The sequence below is a fragment of the Somniosus microcephalus genome, chromosome 1, assembly GCF_052327205.1.
Source record: "Somniosus microcephalus isolate GS21.2 chromosome 1, FLI_Smic_1.0, whole genome shotgun sequence".
Lineage (NCBI taxonomy): Eukaryota > Metazoa > Chordata > Chondrichthyes > Squaliformes > Somniosidae > Somniosus > Somniosus microcephalus.
The window spans coordinates 422,814,391-422,829,141 of NC_140987.1; the positions used below are offsets into that span (position 1 = coordinate 422,814,391).

At 45.7% G+C, this 14,751-nt stretch overlaps 1 protein-coding gene across 6 annotated transcripts in view; it reads left to right on the plus strand.

The window, feature by feature from the left end:
- Positions 1 to 528, plus strand: part of LOC147125238 (uncharacterized) — a 47,913-nt gene extending 47,385 nt beyond the window's left edge. For all 6 annotated transcript variants that reach the window (XM_085999707.1, XM_085999700.1, XM_085999726.1 and 3 more), the window contains one exon: positions 299 to 528. The gene's annotated coding sequence lies outside the window, so the exon portion shown is untranslated. The remainder of the gene's footprint in view (positions 1 to 298) is intronic.
- Positions 529 to 14,751: the final 14,223 nt, after the last annotated feature.

Sequence of the window (14,751 nt, forward strand, 5' to 3'; positions counted from 1 at the left end):
ACTGCTTAGACAGCTTGTTGATACCACTGCAGCTCTTCACTAGGGATTCCCTTATACTGCGCTGTAATCAATTGCATGTCGAGAAAGGCAAACTTCTTGCCAGAGATCTCTGTTGGCAGCTTTCTTTGAGGCCAGTGGCGGGCACCTTTGCTTCACCGCTGACTGCAAATTACGGGTCAATGTACTACATAATGCAAATTGCCAAAAAAATTACTGTGCAACTATGCGTTTATAGCCATAGAGAAGTTTGAAGGACCTGTTTGTTTTTTAAATGACAATTTCTTCCCCCCCTTTTCAGACTGGACATTATTGAGCCCTGGTTTGGTACCAAAGCAGGATCTATAACTGGACCTAAACATAAGGAAAAAGTAGATGGACTTACCAGCCTTTCCTCATTTCCAGCTTCGAATTTGATTTCTTCTGGTAGCACACTGGTTAATGGGTTCACATAAAAAAATTGTGTACTATTTGAACATCTTTGTCAATCAAATAAAGGATTATTCAGTGCACTAAAATAGTGCTGTGTTTATTTGCAACACATGTGGGTTGGACCAGATATATGATTGGTCCCTTTGGAAGACAAGACACACCCAACAGTTTTCACTATGGACGTACAATCCCTCTACACCTCCATCCCCCACCAGGATGGCCTGAGGGCGCTCTGCTTCTTCCTTGAACAGAGGCCTAACCAGTCCCCATCCACCACTACCCTCCTTCGCCTGGCTGAACTTGTTCTCACATTGAACAACTTCTCCTTTGACTCCACTCACTTCTTCCAAATTAAAGGTGTTGCTATGGGGACCCGCATGGGTCCTAGCTATGCCTGCCTTTTCGTGGGATATGTGGAACATTCTTTGTTCCAGCCCTACTCAGGTCCCCTCCCTCACCTTTTTTTCCGGTACATTGATGACTGTATGACTATCGGTGCCGGTTCCTGCTCTTGCCCTGAACTAGAAAATTTTATTCACTTTGCTTCCAATTTTCACCCTTCCCTCACCTTCACATGGTCCATCTCCGACTCTTCCCTTCCCTTCCTCGACTTCTCTGTCTCCATCTCTGGAGATAGGCTATTGACAAACATTCACTATAAGCCCACTGACTCCCACAGCTACCTGGACTACACTTCCTCCCACCCCACTTCCTGTAAGGACTCTATTCCATTCTCCCAGTTTCTCCGTCTCCGCCGCATCTGCTCTGACAATGCCACCTTCCAGACTAGTGCTTCCGACATGTCTTCCTTTTTCCTCAACCGAGGATTCCCCTCTACTGTGGTTGACACGGCCCTTGACCGTGCCTGTTCTATTTCCTACACTTCTGCTCTCACCCCTGCCCCTCCCTCCCGGAACCACGATGGGGGTTCCCCTTGTCCTCACCTTTCACCCCACCAGCCTCCACATTCAATGGACCATCCTCCGCCACCTCCAGCGTGATCCCACCACCAAACACATCTTCCCCTCACCTCCCCTTTCAGCATTCCAAAGGGACTGCTCCCTCCACGAAAACGTGGTCCACTCCTCTATCACCCCTTCCCCTTCGCCGGGCACCTTCCCGTGCAAGCGCAGGAGATGTAACACCTGCCCTTATACCTTCCCACTGTCCAGGGCCCCAAACACCCCTTCCAGGTGAAACAGCGATTTACTTGTACTTTTTGCAATTTAGTATACTATATTCACTGCTCACGATGTGGTCTCCTCTACATTGGGGAGACCAAACGCAGATTAGGTGACCGTTTCGTGGAACACCTCTGTTTAGTCCGTAAGGGTGACCCCGAGCTGCCTGTCACTTAAATTCTCCACTCCACTCCCACTTTGACCTCTCCGTCCTTGGCCTCTTGCACTGTTCCAATGAAGCTCAACGTAAACTCGGGGAACAGCACCTCATCTTTCGATTAGGCACTTTACAGCCTTCTGGACTCAACATTGAGTTCAACAATTTCAGACAATAACCTCTGCCTCTATCTTTTTTTCTCTCTCTCACATGGCAGCTGTTGATCATCCTGCCATTGTCATCTTTTGTTTCTTAACTTGTCCCATTACAATCTCCTTTTGCCTTGCACCATCATCCCTTTTGTCATTTAATCTCGCCTGCCTTCCATCCTATCACAGACCTTCCCTTTTGTTCTTACCTCCCCTCTCCCTGCCATACACTTGCTTAAAAACCTGTTACACCTCCAACTTTTTCCAGTTCTGATGAAGGGTCATCGACCTGAAACGTTAACTCTGTTTCTCTCTCTACAGATGCTGCCTGACCTGAGTATTTCCAGCATTTTCTGTTTTTATTTCCGATTTCCAGCATCTGCAGTATTTTGCTTTTGTACACCCAACAGTTTGTCTGGAATGTGTAATTTGATCCTGCCTGCTGTAGAGTACTCCGCAATGCGTAATTTTATCCAGTCTTGTCAGGCAGCCTACAAAAAGTGGAACTGTTAGCTTTGTGAAGATCCTTCTGGAAGTGATAAATTTTCAATTCAGAATGAAGGGACCAAGGTCAAGACTACAACTTTAGTGTGTGTGGGATGCGTGTGTGTATCCAACCTACTGATACACCAGCAAGATCATACTGGCGTGGGTCTGTTCACCTGCACAGTGTGTGAGAAGGGATTCACGAAATTCATCCAGTTGGAAGAACATGATCCATGTCTAACAGAGGAGGAGAATGTGATCCGTCTTCCCAATTGGATCATGTTCTCGCTCTCATTCCCACCCGAACCCCGCACCTTAGACCTGGATCACATTCTTCCCCTATCCCCACTGTTCTCTCCGTGCTCGAACAACCGTCCACCCCCCGAGACCCTGACCTTCTATCTTGGCCCTCCACCCCCACCCCCCCCCTTTTTCCCCTGATCTTCTCCACAGGGAGGAGAGCATGGCTGAGGCCGCAGCCCTGAGGCTAGGCACCTCCGTTTGGAACCTCTGGTGCGGATGCACAGTTCCAGTGGGGGTGGGATGGTGTTTAGGCTCCACCCCATACAGTGCACATGCACAGAACGACTCATTTGTTTGTAAAAATAAGTACTCCGTTAAAATATAATACAAAGGAATTTGTGTAAAACACACTAACCAGTGCAGTACCAGAGGATATTGGAGTGCTTTATGTTTTAGAGCGCTTGATGCCATTAATTATTTCACTGTTAGCTGCAAATAATGTTTTAGTGTAGTTATGGTGACTGTCTTAATGTAACTTAAACTTTTCAAAGCCAGTTTTGATTTTTTTTTGGCAGCAACAGCTCACTGTTGACTACTTACTGGGTGTGTTCATTTTGTGGCCACAAAATTAGATAAAAATTACACCGATTACAACATGGAAACCGGCTGTTCGGCCTAACCGGTCTTCGTTGGTATTCATCCTCCACACAAGCAGTAGTCCAAATCCCATGTGCCCACTCTGTTCTCATATCCTTTTTATTCCTCAGCCTCACAATGTTGTGCTTTTAGTTTCTCCTGTCCTAAATCTCTTAAATTAAATTTTTTATTTATGTCCCCTTATTCTAGACCCATCACTTGTTGGAAACCATTTGTTTCTATCTACAGTACTCTGTCCTATCAAATTGCCCCGTAATCTCTGCTGTTCTAACAAAAACAGCCCCAATTTTTCAAGTCTTCAGATTTATATTTCCTCATAGTAGGCAGAATCCTACCGAGTGTGCAATGTACCCTCTTTGTTGCCTCATCCTTCCTATATTTTGGAGCTCAACAGTAACTGTGGTCTTACTAAGATTTTATTTGGATCCAAAATTACATCTCTATTTTAACATTCAATACCTCTTGCCATAAAACCCAGTATTCCATTAGCTTTTTTATGGCCTTATGTAATTGAGCTGCTGCTTTTAATGACTTATGAACCTGAATCCCCAAATCTTTCCAGTCTTTCCCATCATCCAGCTTTCCCCCACTCCAAGTATCATTTTTTTCCCCATTTCACCATTTTATTAATATCCTGTTCCTTTGGTCCTCAGAATTGTTTACTATGATATTGTAGTATCATCTACAAATTTGGACCACCCCTTGAGACCTATATTCAAATCTGGTGTACTTGGCAAACCGAATCAGTCCCAGAAGATAATTCTGAGTTCTAACCACTCTGGAAAAACTACCCTTAAATCCTACTCTCTTGTTTCTTCCCTTCTCACCAGTTTGTAATCCAATTTGCTACCCTTCTCCTAATTCTATATCTGTTAATCTTCTCCATTAGTCTCCTTTGTGGTACCTTATCAAAGGCTTTCTGAAAGTTCATGTACACCACATCCACTGCATTTCCGCCATCTCTTCCTGACACCACCCCTTTTTTTTTCATTCGTTCATGGAATGTGGGCATTGCTGGAAAGGCCAGCATTTATTGCCCATCCCTAAGTGCCATTGAGAAGGTGGTGATGAGCAGCCTTTTTGAACCGCTGCAGTCTGTGAGGTGAAGGTACTCCCACAGTGCTGTTAGGGAGGGAGTTCCAGGATTTTGACCCAACGACGATGAAGGAACGGTGATATATTTCCAAGTCAGGATGGTGTGTGACTTGGAGGGGAACTTGCAGGTGGTGTTGCTCCCATGCACCTGCTGCCCTTACCCTTGCCCTTCTAGGTGGTAGAGGTTGCGGTTTTGGGAGGTGCTCACTAAGAAGCCTTGGCGAGTTGTTGCATTGCATCTTGTAATTGGCACACACTGCAGCCATGGTGCGACGGTGGTGGAGGGAGTGAATGTTTAAGGTGGTGGATGGGGTGCCAATCAAGCGGGCTGCTTTGTCCTGGATGGTGTCGAGCTTCTTAAGTGCTGTTGGAGCTGCACACATCCAGGCAAGTGGAGAGTATTCCATCACACTCCTGACTTGTGCCCTGTAGATGGTGGAAAAACTTTGGGGAGTCAGGAGGTGAGTCACTCGCTGCAGAATACCTAGCCTCTGACCTCTTGTAGCCACAATATTTATGTAGCTTGTCCAGTTAAGTTTCTGGTCAATGGTGACCACCACCGCCGCCCCCCACTCCCCGCAGGATGTTGATGGTGGAGGAATCAGCGATGGTTGTTGGAGGTCAATCACCACAATCCCATTGAATGTCAAGTGGAGGTGGCTAGACTCTCTTGTTGCCTGGCACTTGTGTGGCGTGAATGTTACTTGCCACTTATCAGCCCAAGCCTGAAGGTTGTCCAGGTCTTGCTGCATGTGGGAAAGGACTACTTCATTATCTGAGGAGTTGTGAATGGAACTGAACACTGTGCAGTCATCAGCAAACATCCCCATTTCTGACCTTATGATGGAGGGAAGGTCATTGATGAAGCAGCTGAAAATGGTTGGACCTAGGATACTGCCCTGAGTAACTCCTGCAGCGATGTCCTGGGGCTATGATGATTGACCTCCAACAACCACAATCATCTTCCTTTGTGCTACGTATGACTCCAGCCAGTGGAGAGTATTCCCTGATTCCCATTGACTTCAATTTTACTAGGGCTCCTTGATGCCACATTCGGTCAAATGCTGCCTTGACATCAACGGCAGTCCCTCTCATCTCACCTCTAGAATTCAGCTCTTTTGTCCATGTTTGGGCCAAGATTGTGATGAGATCTGGAGCTGAGTGGTCCTGGCAGAACCCAAACTGAGCATTGGTGAGCAGGTTATGGTTGAGTAAGTGCCGTTTGATCGCACTGTCGACGACACCTTCCATCACTTTGCTGATGATTGAGAGTAGACTGCTGGGGCGGTAATTGGCCGGATTGGATTTGTCCTGCTTCTTGTGGATAGGACATACCTGGGCAATTTTCTACTTTGTCGGGTAGATGCCAGTGTTGTAGCTGTACTGGAACATCTTGGCTAGAGGTGCGGCTAGTTCTGGAGCATAAGTCTTCAGCACGACAGCCAGGATGTTGTCGGGGATCATAGCCTTTGCTGTATCCAGTGTGCTCAGCCGTTGATATCACGTGGAGTGAATCGAATTGGCTGAAGACTGGCTTCTGTGATGGTGGGGATCTCAGGAGGAGGCCGATATGAATCATCCACTCGGCGCTTCAGCCTTGACTTTTTCAGTCGTGCGGGGCTCCGCCATCATTGAGGATGGGGATGTTCATGGAGCCTCCTCCTCACGTTAGTTGTTTAATGGTCCACCAGCTTTCGTGATTGGATGTGAGCTCCCTAATCTTCCTATCTTTCCCTATTCTAGCACATGGCTAGAGTAGACATGAGTATGAGGGGTTTCTCTGGCCTCATTCAGCATCCACTTACATGTATTTTCAGTGGTGGTTGGAGGATGGCAATTGGGAGTCTTTCTTGTCTGAAGTCCAGGGATGCTGAAGCTAATTGTAGAACTCTCACAGTCACCCCAATTGTGAGATTAACCATATTCATCACAGACCAGTGATCAAATCTAAATGGTTCCTGGTGTGTGTGGCTCAGTATCACACTACCATGATGCATTAATTCACTGAGATGGGTCTATTTTTACAGTACTGATCTAAGGCATATGTCCTATATACACCAATTCATAGTCTAACTTTTTAAATACCCCGGTAAACCTTAAAAGATAAACAGTAAATCTGTAAATGCTGGAAATCTGAAATAAAAACTGGAAATGCATAGTAGGCCAATTGGTTTCTGAAAAAGAAAGATGGCTAATGCCATTGGGTGGAACCCTTCATCATAATCTTAACATCTCTAGCCAGCAATGGAGGCTAGAATATTTTTTTGCAACAGGTAATGGCCACTTACAGATTCTCTGTGATGTACAAGACTGCAAACTAAAATTAGCTGTTGCTGGTGTGCTGATTTGCTACATTGCCTGGCTGCTGGTTCAGAGGAGATGGAGAATTGTCAAGTGTCCACAGCTGATTGGAGGATTCAGTTTCAAGGAATGAAAGGCAGCTTTGATTCTGCTTGAGTTGTTCCAGATGTTTAAAACTGCGTCCTTTGCCAAAGTTATGTAACTCTGAAGTTGCTAGTATTAACTTGCTTGTATCAACAAGTATTGTTTGAACTATTGCACTGGAAATTGGAAAACAATAACTGACTTGTGCTTGCTAATTTTGTTCAACTTGCACCATTTAATTCTGCGTTTAGCAAACATTTTGTGAATGGGAGCTTGAATGAAAACTTTCATTTTTGCTTTTTATTTTTTTAACGTTTTATGATGGTTTTCTATCAATACAGCCATAGTACAAGAAATTAACCACTTGTTCATGTTTTGTTGTGACAATATTGTTGCTGAGAGAGCGAATTATTAAATGTTGCTGTCGCAAACACCTAAATTAAGTGTTAAACCCTTGAAATCATAGTGTATGATATTGGTAGAGAACATGCTAATGTAGGGGTTCTCAACCTTTTTGCTTCCGTGGACCCCCTGTAACACAACACAAGTATTTTTTCTGTATAAGTATTAGTTATTAACAGCTCTATTACACCTTACGTAAAGAAGCATTTATTATGTCCCAAATTTACATTAGCAAAATACTGCGGATCTTGGAAATCTGAAATAAAAACAGAAAATGCTGGAAATACTCAGCAGGTCAGGCAGCAGCCATGGAGAGTGAAACAGAGTTGAAGTTTCAGGTCTGATGAAAGGTCATCGACCTGAAACATTAACACTGTTTCTCTCGCCACAGATGCTGCCTGACCTGCTGAGTATTTCCAGCATTTCTGTTTCTATCCTACATTATCTGCCCATTTCATGCCCAGGGTCTGCTCCACCCCATCAACCATTTGTTTAACAGGAAATGAACCAGGAGCAACAAGCCCTGTGCTCACTACAGCCTCATTTTATGCACACCCGGTCGGACTGGACTAAAATTCCAGGTCCACCTCCTTCATTCTGGAAACAGAACTTCCCTCTTATTTCGATACCAAACCCCAACACGGAGGTGAAAGCCAGTGACTTAAATTAACAGCACCAGTAATGGTAGAGGCGGTTGGCACATGAGAGAAATGGCGAAATAAACAGGGCCCTGAGTGACTTTGCCCACCCGACCTCATCGCCATAAATCCTTAGTGACAAAGGCAGCCCCCCCTCTTTCCTTCTCCCCAACCCTTTCACAAATAGCCGGTGGTATCTCAAAGGACATGAGTACTCAGACTAGGCCTATCTGTCCGTCAGAGAAGTGCGTGGCCATGAATATAAAGCTCTGAGGTACAAGGAAAATCATGATAACGCCGTCAGCTATTTCATTAACTCAGACTGAAGACATTGAAGAAGAGAGTCACACCGGATCCCGATTAATATGGCCTTGCCGCAGGCCCAGAGACTGGAAAGTCTCTTTTCCCCCCCACTCCGCAGGGCGCAGCGCGCACTCTTCATTGACTGCTTTCTTTTCAAAGGGTTGAAAGGAAGGCTCGCACTACCTCGGACAATGCAACTCGTGGATTTCCCCACCCTCAGATTTTAATCCCCTGGAAGAGAAGTTATAACTTCCACTATTTTATTTACTAGTTAAAAGCGACGCGTGGTTTATGAACATGGAAGCGATTAGGGCTGGATGTAAAAACAAACGTACTGAGATAACTACTGCTGTACAAGTCAGTGACACATCAAAGGGACTTGTCTAAGCGTTCAAATGGTGTCCAACAGTAAGAACCTGAATTGACTGTACATGCACAGTCTTTGTATAACTGAGACTAATCCACTTGTCTCAATATACAGGGGAGAATACTAATGTTTATACCGACATCAGCAGTCTCCCCTGTATATTGATGGGACAAATCAACTGGCGGACCTCCTGACATCTCACGGGCTAATGCATTTATATCAAATTCCTCTATCCACTATTTTATTGAATGTGTTAATTAATTTAAACGCTGGTTAATGCCTTTGTTTAATAGCAGACCAAGGAATTTCATATGAACATGTTAAAGTCTGCTTTAGTAAAATCACAGGACAATTTCAACCCAATTACATCATCTTACCAAGCTGGCCAGACTCTACATGGTACTGCTGTAAAGAAAGGTTGAGGAGAATCGGTTTTTACTAACTAAATGTAGGGCTATATTTTTATTAGTTCACTAACTTTAACAAAAAAATAAACATGAGCATAAAGCAGCACTGTAGCCCTCTTAATTCAACGTCACTTAGTTTGAATTACCTGATAATTCAGATATTGAAGCACTAAATTACCACTTTGCTATGTTACATTATTTAATTTAAATTATTGGATAATCTTGCTCAAATTAGCGAATGAGGGAAAATATAGCCATTAATTTCTAAGAATGTCACGTTACAAAATGTAATGACATCAAGTGTTATTTCTGCTTTTCATTTACTATACTCCTTCATTAAGTTACCTGGTAACACTTCTGCAGCACAGAGAAAATTGCATGAGACTCTGACAGTCTGTGAATTGGAGGAAGAACACGTCAGAGATGCAGGTTTTACTTGCTTTAAAAAAAAATCAAGTTATAAAAGTAAGATGTTTTTCCAGCTCCTGAAGTCTACTACAGTTTGTAACCTCCAAAACGTTAGCGAGTGACCTCCAGCAACAGGCTTGCCACAAAATAGTTTTTTTGCATTATAGTACTTGTGTTGTTTTTTTTTGGAGGTGATTGAATTTTGGACTCAATGGCCCCGATTTTCTGCCAGCCGTCGGGCGGGTTTTCAGGCGGGCGGGGGCCGAAAATCGCCGAAAAAGTGGGTCGCGACCCCCCCCCCCCCCGCCTGATTCCCCGCCCCGTCCGACTCTCGGACCGCCGTTTCTCCGCGAGCCGATTCAGTCCCGCCCGCCACTGGCGGGACTGGCCGTCGGGACCCTGATCACCAATTATTGGCATGTTTAATGCCATTTTAGGGTGGCCGTGCGATTTTCAGGGGTTCCCCACGCTAAACCCACCTGCGGGGAACCCCGCTGATGAAACCTGGCGTGAAGCTTGCCAGCTTGCTTGCTCTCAGCTGCAGGTCATTCGGGAAAGCTGCGATTTAAACGGAGAGCATTTGTACAGGAAACTCTCGATTTACCGGCATAATTCAGGAGTAGGTTCAGGTAAGTTTTACTTCATATTACTGGCCGTTCCTCGATCTGTGGCTGTGCAATCGGGTGTAGCTGCAGCTGTTGCTAAGCAACAGGGACGCTTGGATCTTGTGGCCATTGTTCCTGCACCTGTTGCTAAGCAACAGGGAAGCCTGGGTTTGTTGCTGTATATGGAGCTCTCAGCTCTCGTACCTTTTAACTATGTTGAAGGACCTTGTTGTTGCAGGCTTGGGGCTACTTCTTCAAGGCTTAGGCACAGCTGTGGAAGGTTGGAGCCTCACACACTTCTCCAATGTGATCTCCAGGGAAGCCCCTCTCGCCACCCTCACTCAGCGCTTCCTCAGCGGAGGCATCTGTCAGAAGCATGGGACGCCTTTTTTTCCTTCCCTTCTTGCCATTAGAGGATCTCCAGCAGCAGAGGCGGCAGCAGCAGAACCAGGAACAACAGGATGAGCACCAGGAGCACCAGGCTGCTGCTCACTCACCTGAAGCTGCACAGGCCAGAAGGGGCCAACGCTTGGAAGTGGCTTGAGAGCATCTTGCTGCGCTTTAGGGGGCCATGGGGACCCATATCTGCACTGGCAGTCCTACTCAGAAGGACTTCCATGAAGGTCTGGTTTCTCGGTTCAATAGATGGTCAATGCTCCTCAAGAGATGTCATTCTCTTATGAGCACTCACCATGTTTTCCGTACCCTGGCGAGTTATCTCCTCCATGGAGGTTGCCAACCTTTCCATGGTGATGCGTTCCTGCGCCAATGACTCCACAAGGGCTCTGCTCATGGTCGCTATGGACTCCTCCATTCGCTCCACACTCGCAACGACCCTGGAGACAAAACCTGCCAGAGACTCCTGCATCTGTGCATGGAGATCCATCACCTCTTCTCTTGCGGATGGACCCAGAGGCAGAGGGTCGACATGCAGCTGAGCTGAGCTGGCAGAGTCCTGCGCCCTCCGACGAGGACTCTCCACTGCTGTCCCTGTCTCCAGAATCTGCTGAGGCTCACTTGTGAGCTGTGAAACACCAGGTGACAACACTACTCTATGTCCCAAAGGTCCCCCCGAAGTGTGAGTGTCTGCGCTGGTGCTGGGTGCGCTTACTTCTGCTGACGCTGCACCCTCAGAGGTTGGAGCTTCCTCTGAGGAGTCTGGCTGCACAGCCTCTTCCTCCTCCACAGTGGGGACGGGGGCTCTGGATGGTCCTGTTGGGGAGTAGAGGAAGGAGTTAGAGATGTGATGCCAAGGTTACATGCACATTCGAGTTGACATCTGCTGACACCTACATCCATGCAGCCTTGGTCTCAGTGGGAGGCCTCTTCCTGCCTGACCTAGGGAAGAGGACCACCCAGTGGATCCTAACCCCATCCAATAATGCCTGCAGTGAAGCTTCGTCGAATTTGGAGGCAGCTCGGGGTCTGGCACTGGCCACAGCTGCTGCAGGCTCCTCTGCCATCCTGTATGGTTCGTTTGGAACCCAACAGAGGAAGCAATGCTTGCTGTGGACCTTGAAAGCACCACGAATGATGACATCATACTGTGGGGCTTCCTGACTGGAAATGGACAATTAGCAAGGCTGCCCACACGCTGGAAATTAATTGGTCACTTGAGGGAAAATTGCATGCAGCTGGCTGACCCATTTTTTTGTGTGTCAGAACCCCACATTCGGGGAAACCCGACCATTTTCCACACAATCCACAAAATCGGGCCCATTGTGAGGGATGCTCCTGTTGGGAAACATTTTTGGTACTCTGTGTTGGCATCAATTTACAGCTCTCCTCCCCTTCCATAGGCCTGGATATAGCACTGATGAAATCTGGGACAATATTGCATCAGCTACTTCAGGGAATGCCAAGTCAGTGTTATTTTGATCCTCCAGTGAATTCCATCTGATTTGAGTTTTGTTCGTTTTAGAAAAATCATTTGCACACACATACACACACACGTATGATGTAATTTCAACAATTATTTTTACAATTTCTGTGGCAGTTTAATAGAGGAAGGAAATAATCTTTGCCCTGTTATGGAAAGCATTGTTCTGCCTAGTCTTTTGCTGCAAAGCAATATGTTTACAGTGTAATTACTCTATTATACAAACTGTTAGAGAAGCCTAAATTTGATGACATAGGGTGATTAGTAGTATGGTTACACTTTAATTCATAAGTGAGGAGGAGGATAGTGTATTGCATGTCTTACAATTGAAAATAAAATCAGGCATCATAGAAACATAGAAACATAGAGATAGGAACAGGAGTAGGCCATTCGGCCCTTCGAGCCTGCTCCGCCATTCAATGAGATCATGGCTGATCTTCGTCTGAGATCATAGCTGATCTTACCAGTTCAGTACCCCGTCCCCGCCTTTTCTCCGTAACCCTTAATCCCCTTAGCCTTCAGAAATATATCCAATTCTCTCTTGAAAATATTGATTGAATTAGCCTTCACAGCCCTCTGTGGCAGGGAATTCCACAGGCTCACCACTCTTTGAGTGAAGAAATTCTTCCTCATCTCTGTTTTAAATGATTTGCCCGCTATTTTTAGACTGTGGCCCCTGGTTCTGTGCTCCCCGGCCATTGGAAACATTCTCTCTGAATTCAGCCTGTCCAGGCCTGCCATAATTTTATATGTTTCGATGAGATCCCCTCTCAATCTTCTAAACTCCAGTGAGTACAAGCCCAAACTATTTAATCTCTCTTCGTAGGTCATTCCCGCCATTCCAGGTATCAGCCTGGTGAATCGCCGTTGCACTCTTTCCATGGCAAGAACATCCTTCCGCAGATGGGGCGACCAAAACTGTACACAATACTCCAGATGCGGTCTCACCAGCACCTTGTACAGCTGTAGTAAGGTATCCCTATTCCTATACTCGAACCCCCTTGATATGAAGGCCAACATACCATTTGCCTTCTTAATCGCCTGTTGCACCTGCATGCTCTCCTTCAATGACTGGTGCACAAGAACACCCAGGTCCCTCTGCACTTCCCCATCTCCCAATCTATTGCCATTTAGATAATAATCTACCCTCCTGTTTTTACCCCCAAAGTGGATAACCTCGCATTTATCCACATTATAGTGCATCTGCCACGTATCCGCCCATTCCCCCAACCTGTCCAAATCGCACTGTAGCCTCCTGACATCCTCATCAGAGCCCACCCCTCCTCCTAGTTTAGTGTCGTCAGCGAATTTGGAAATATTGCATCCAATTCCCTGATCCAGATCATTTATATATATTGTGAACAGCTGGGGTCCCAGGACAGATCCTTGCGGCACCCCGCTGGTCACTGCCTGCCACTCCGAAAACGAGCCGTTTATTCCAACTCTCTGTTTTCTATCCGCCAGCCAGTTCTCTATCCACGTTAATACTTTGCCCCCAATCCCATGAGCCTTAATTTTGCATGATAATCTTTTGTGTGGAACCTTATCGAAGGCTTTCTGGAAGTCAAGGTACACCACATCCACTGGCTCTCCCCCATCTATTTTACCAGTTACTTCCTCAAAAAATTCCAGCAGATTAGTCAAACACGATTTACCCTTTGTAAATCCATGTTGACTCTGTCCGATCCTTTCCCCATTTGTCAAGTGCTCCGCTATTTTATCCTTAATAATGGACTCTAGCATTTTGCACACAACCGATGTAAGGCTTACTGGTCTATAATTCCCTGCTTTCTCTCTACCCCCCTTTTTAAATATTGGGGTAACATTAGCTACCCTCCAATCCACGGGTACTGTTCCCGAGTCAATGGAGTTCCGGAAGATGATCCTTAGAGCATCTGCTATCTCCAGGGCCACCTCCTTAAGTACCCTAGGATGTAGTTTATCAGGCCCCGGGGATTTATCGGCCTTCAGTCCCCTCAACTTACCCAACACCATATCCCTAGAGATACTAATTTCTGTCAGCTCCTCCCTCTCATTAGTCCCTATGTTTGTCGATATTCCTGGGAGGTTATTTGTGTCCTCCTTTGTGAATACAGAACCAAAGTATGAGTTTAATTGGTCTGCCATTTCCTTATTCTCCATTATATATTCTCCCGAATCGGACTGCAAGGGACCGACTTGGGATTTTACCAGTCTTTTCCTCCTGATATACCGATAAAAGCTTTTGCAGTCTGTCTTTATGTTTGCTGCAAGTTTACTTTCGTATTCTATTTTCCCCTTCCTGATTAATCCCTTTGTCCTCTTTTGCTGTATCCTGTACTGCCCCCAATCTTCCGGTCTGGTGCTTTTTTTTGCCAGTTGATATGCCCTTTTTTTTGATTTTATGCTGTCCCTAATTTCCCTCGTTATCCACGGTTGAGTCACCTTTTTAGGTTTATTTTTATGCCAAACCGGTATAAACATGTTCTGGAATTCTTCCATTCTATCTTTGAATGCTTGCCATTGTCTCTCCACTGTCAATCCCCCCAGAAACACCACCCAATCAATCTTACCCAATTCCCGTCTCATACCCTCGTAATTCCCTTTATTTAAGTTCTGGACCTTAGTCTCTGATTCAATTTCCTCACTCTCCATCTCGACTGAGAGCTCGATCATATTATGATCGCTCTGACCCAAGGGGCCTCGTACAAGAAGATTGCTGATAAGTCCCTTCTCATTGCACAATACCCAGTCTAAAATGGCCTGATCTCGAGTCGGCTCCTCGACATATTGGTCCAGATAACCGTCCCGAAAACATTCCAGGAATTCCTCCTCCTCAGAATTTTTACTAATTTGGGTAGTCCAATCAATATGTAAATTAAAGTCACCCATGATGACAGCTGTGCTCTTATCGCACGCTTCTCTAATTTCCCTTTTTATGCCTTCCCTCACCTCCATATTACTATTTGGAGGCCTATATA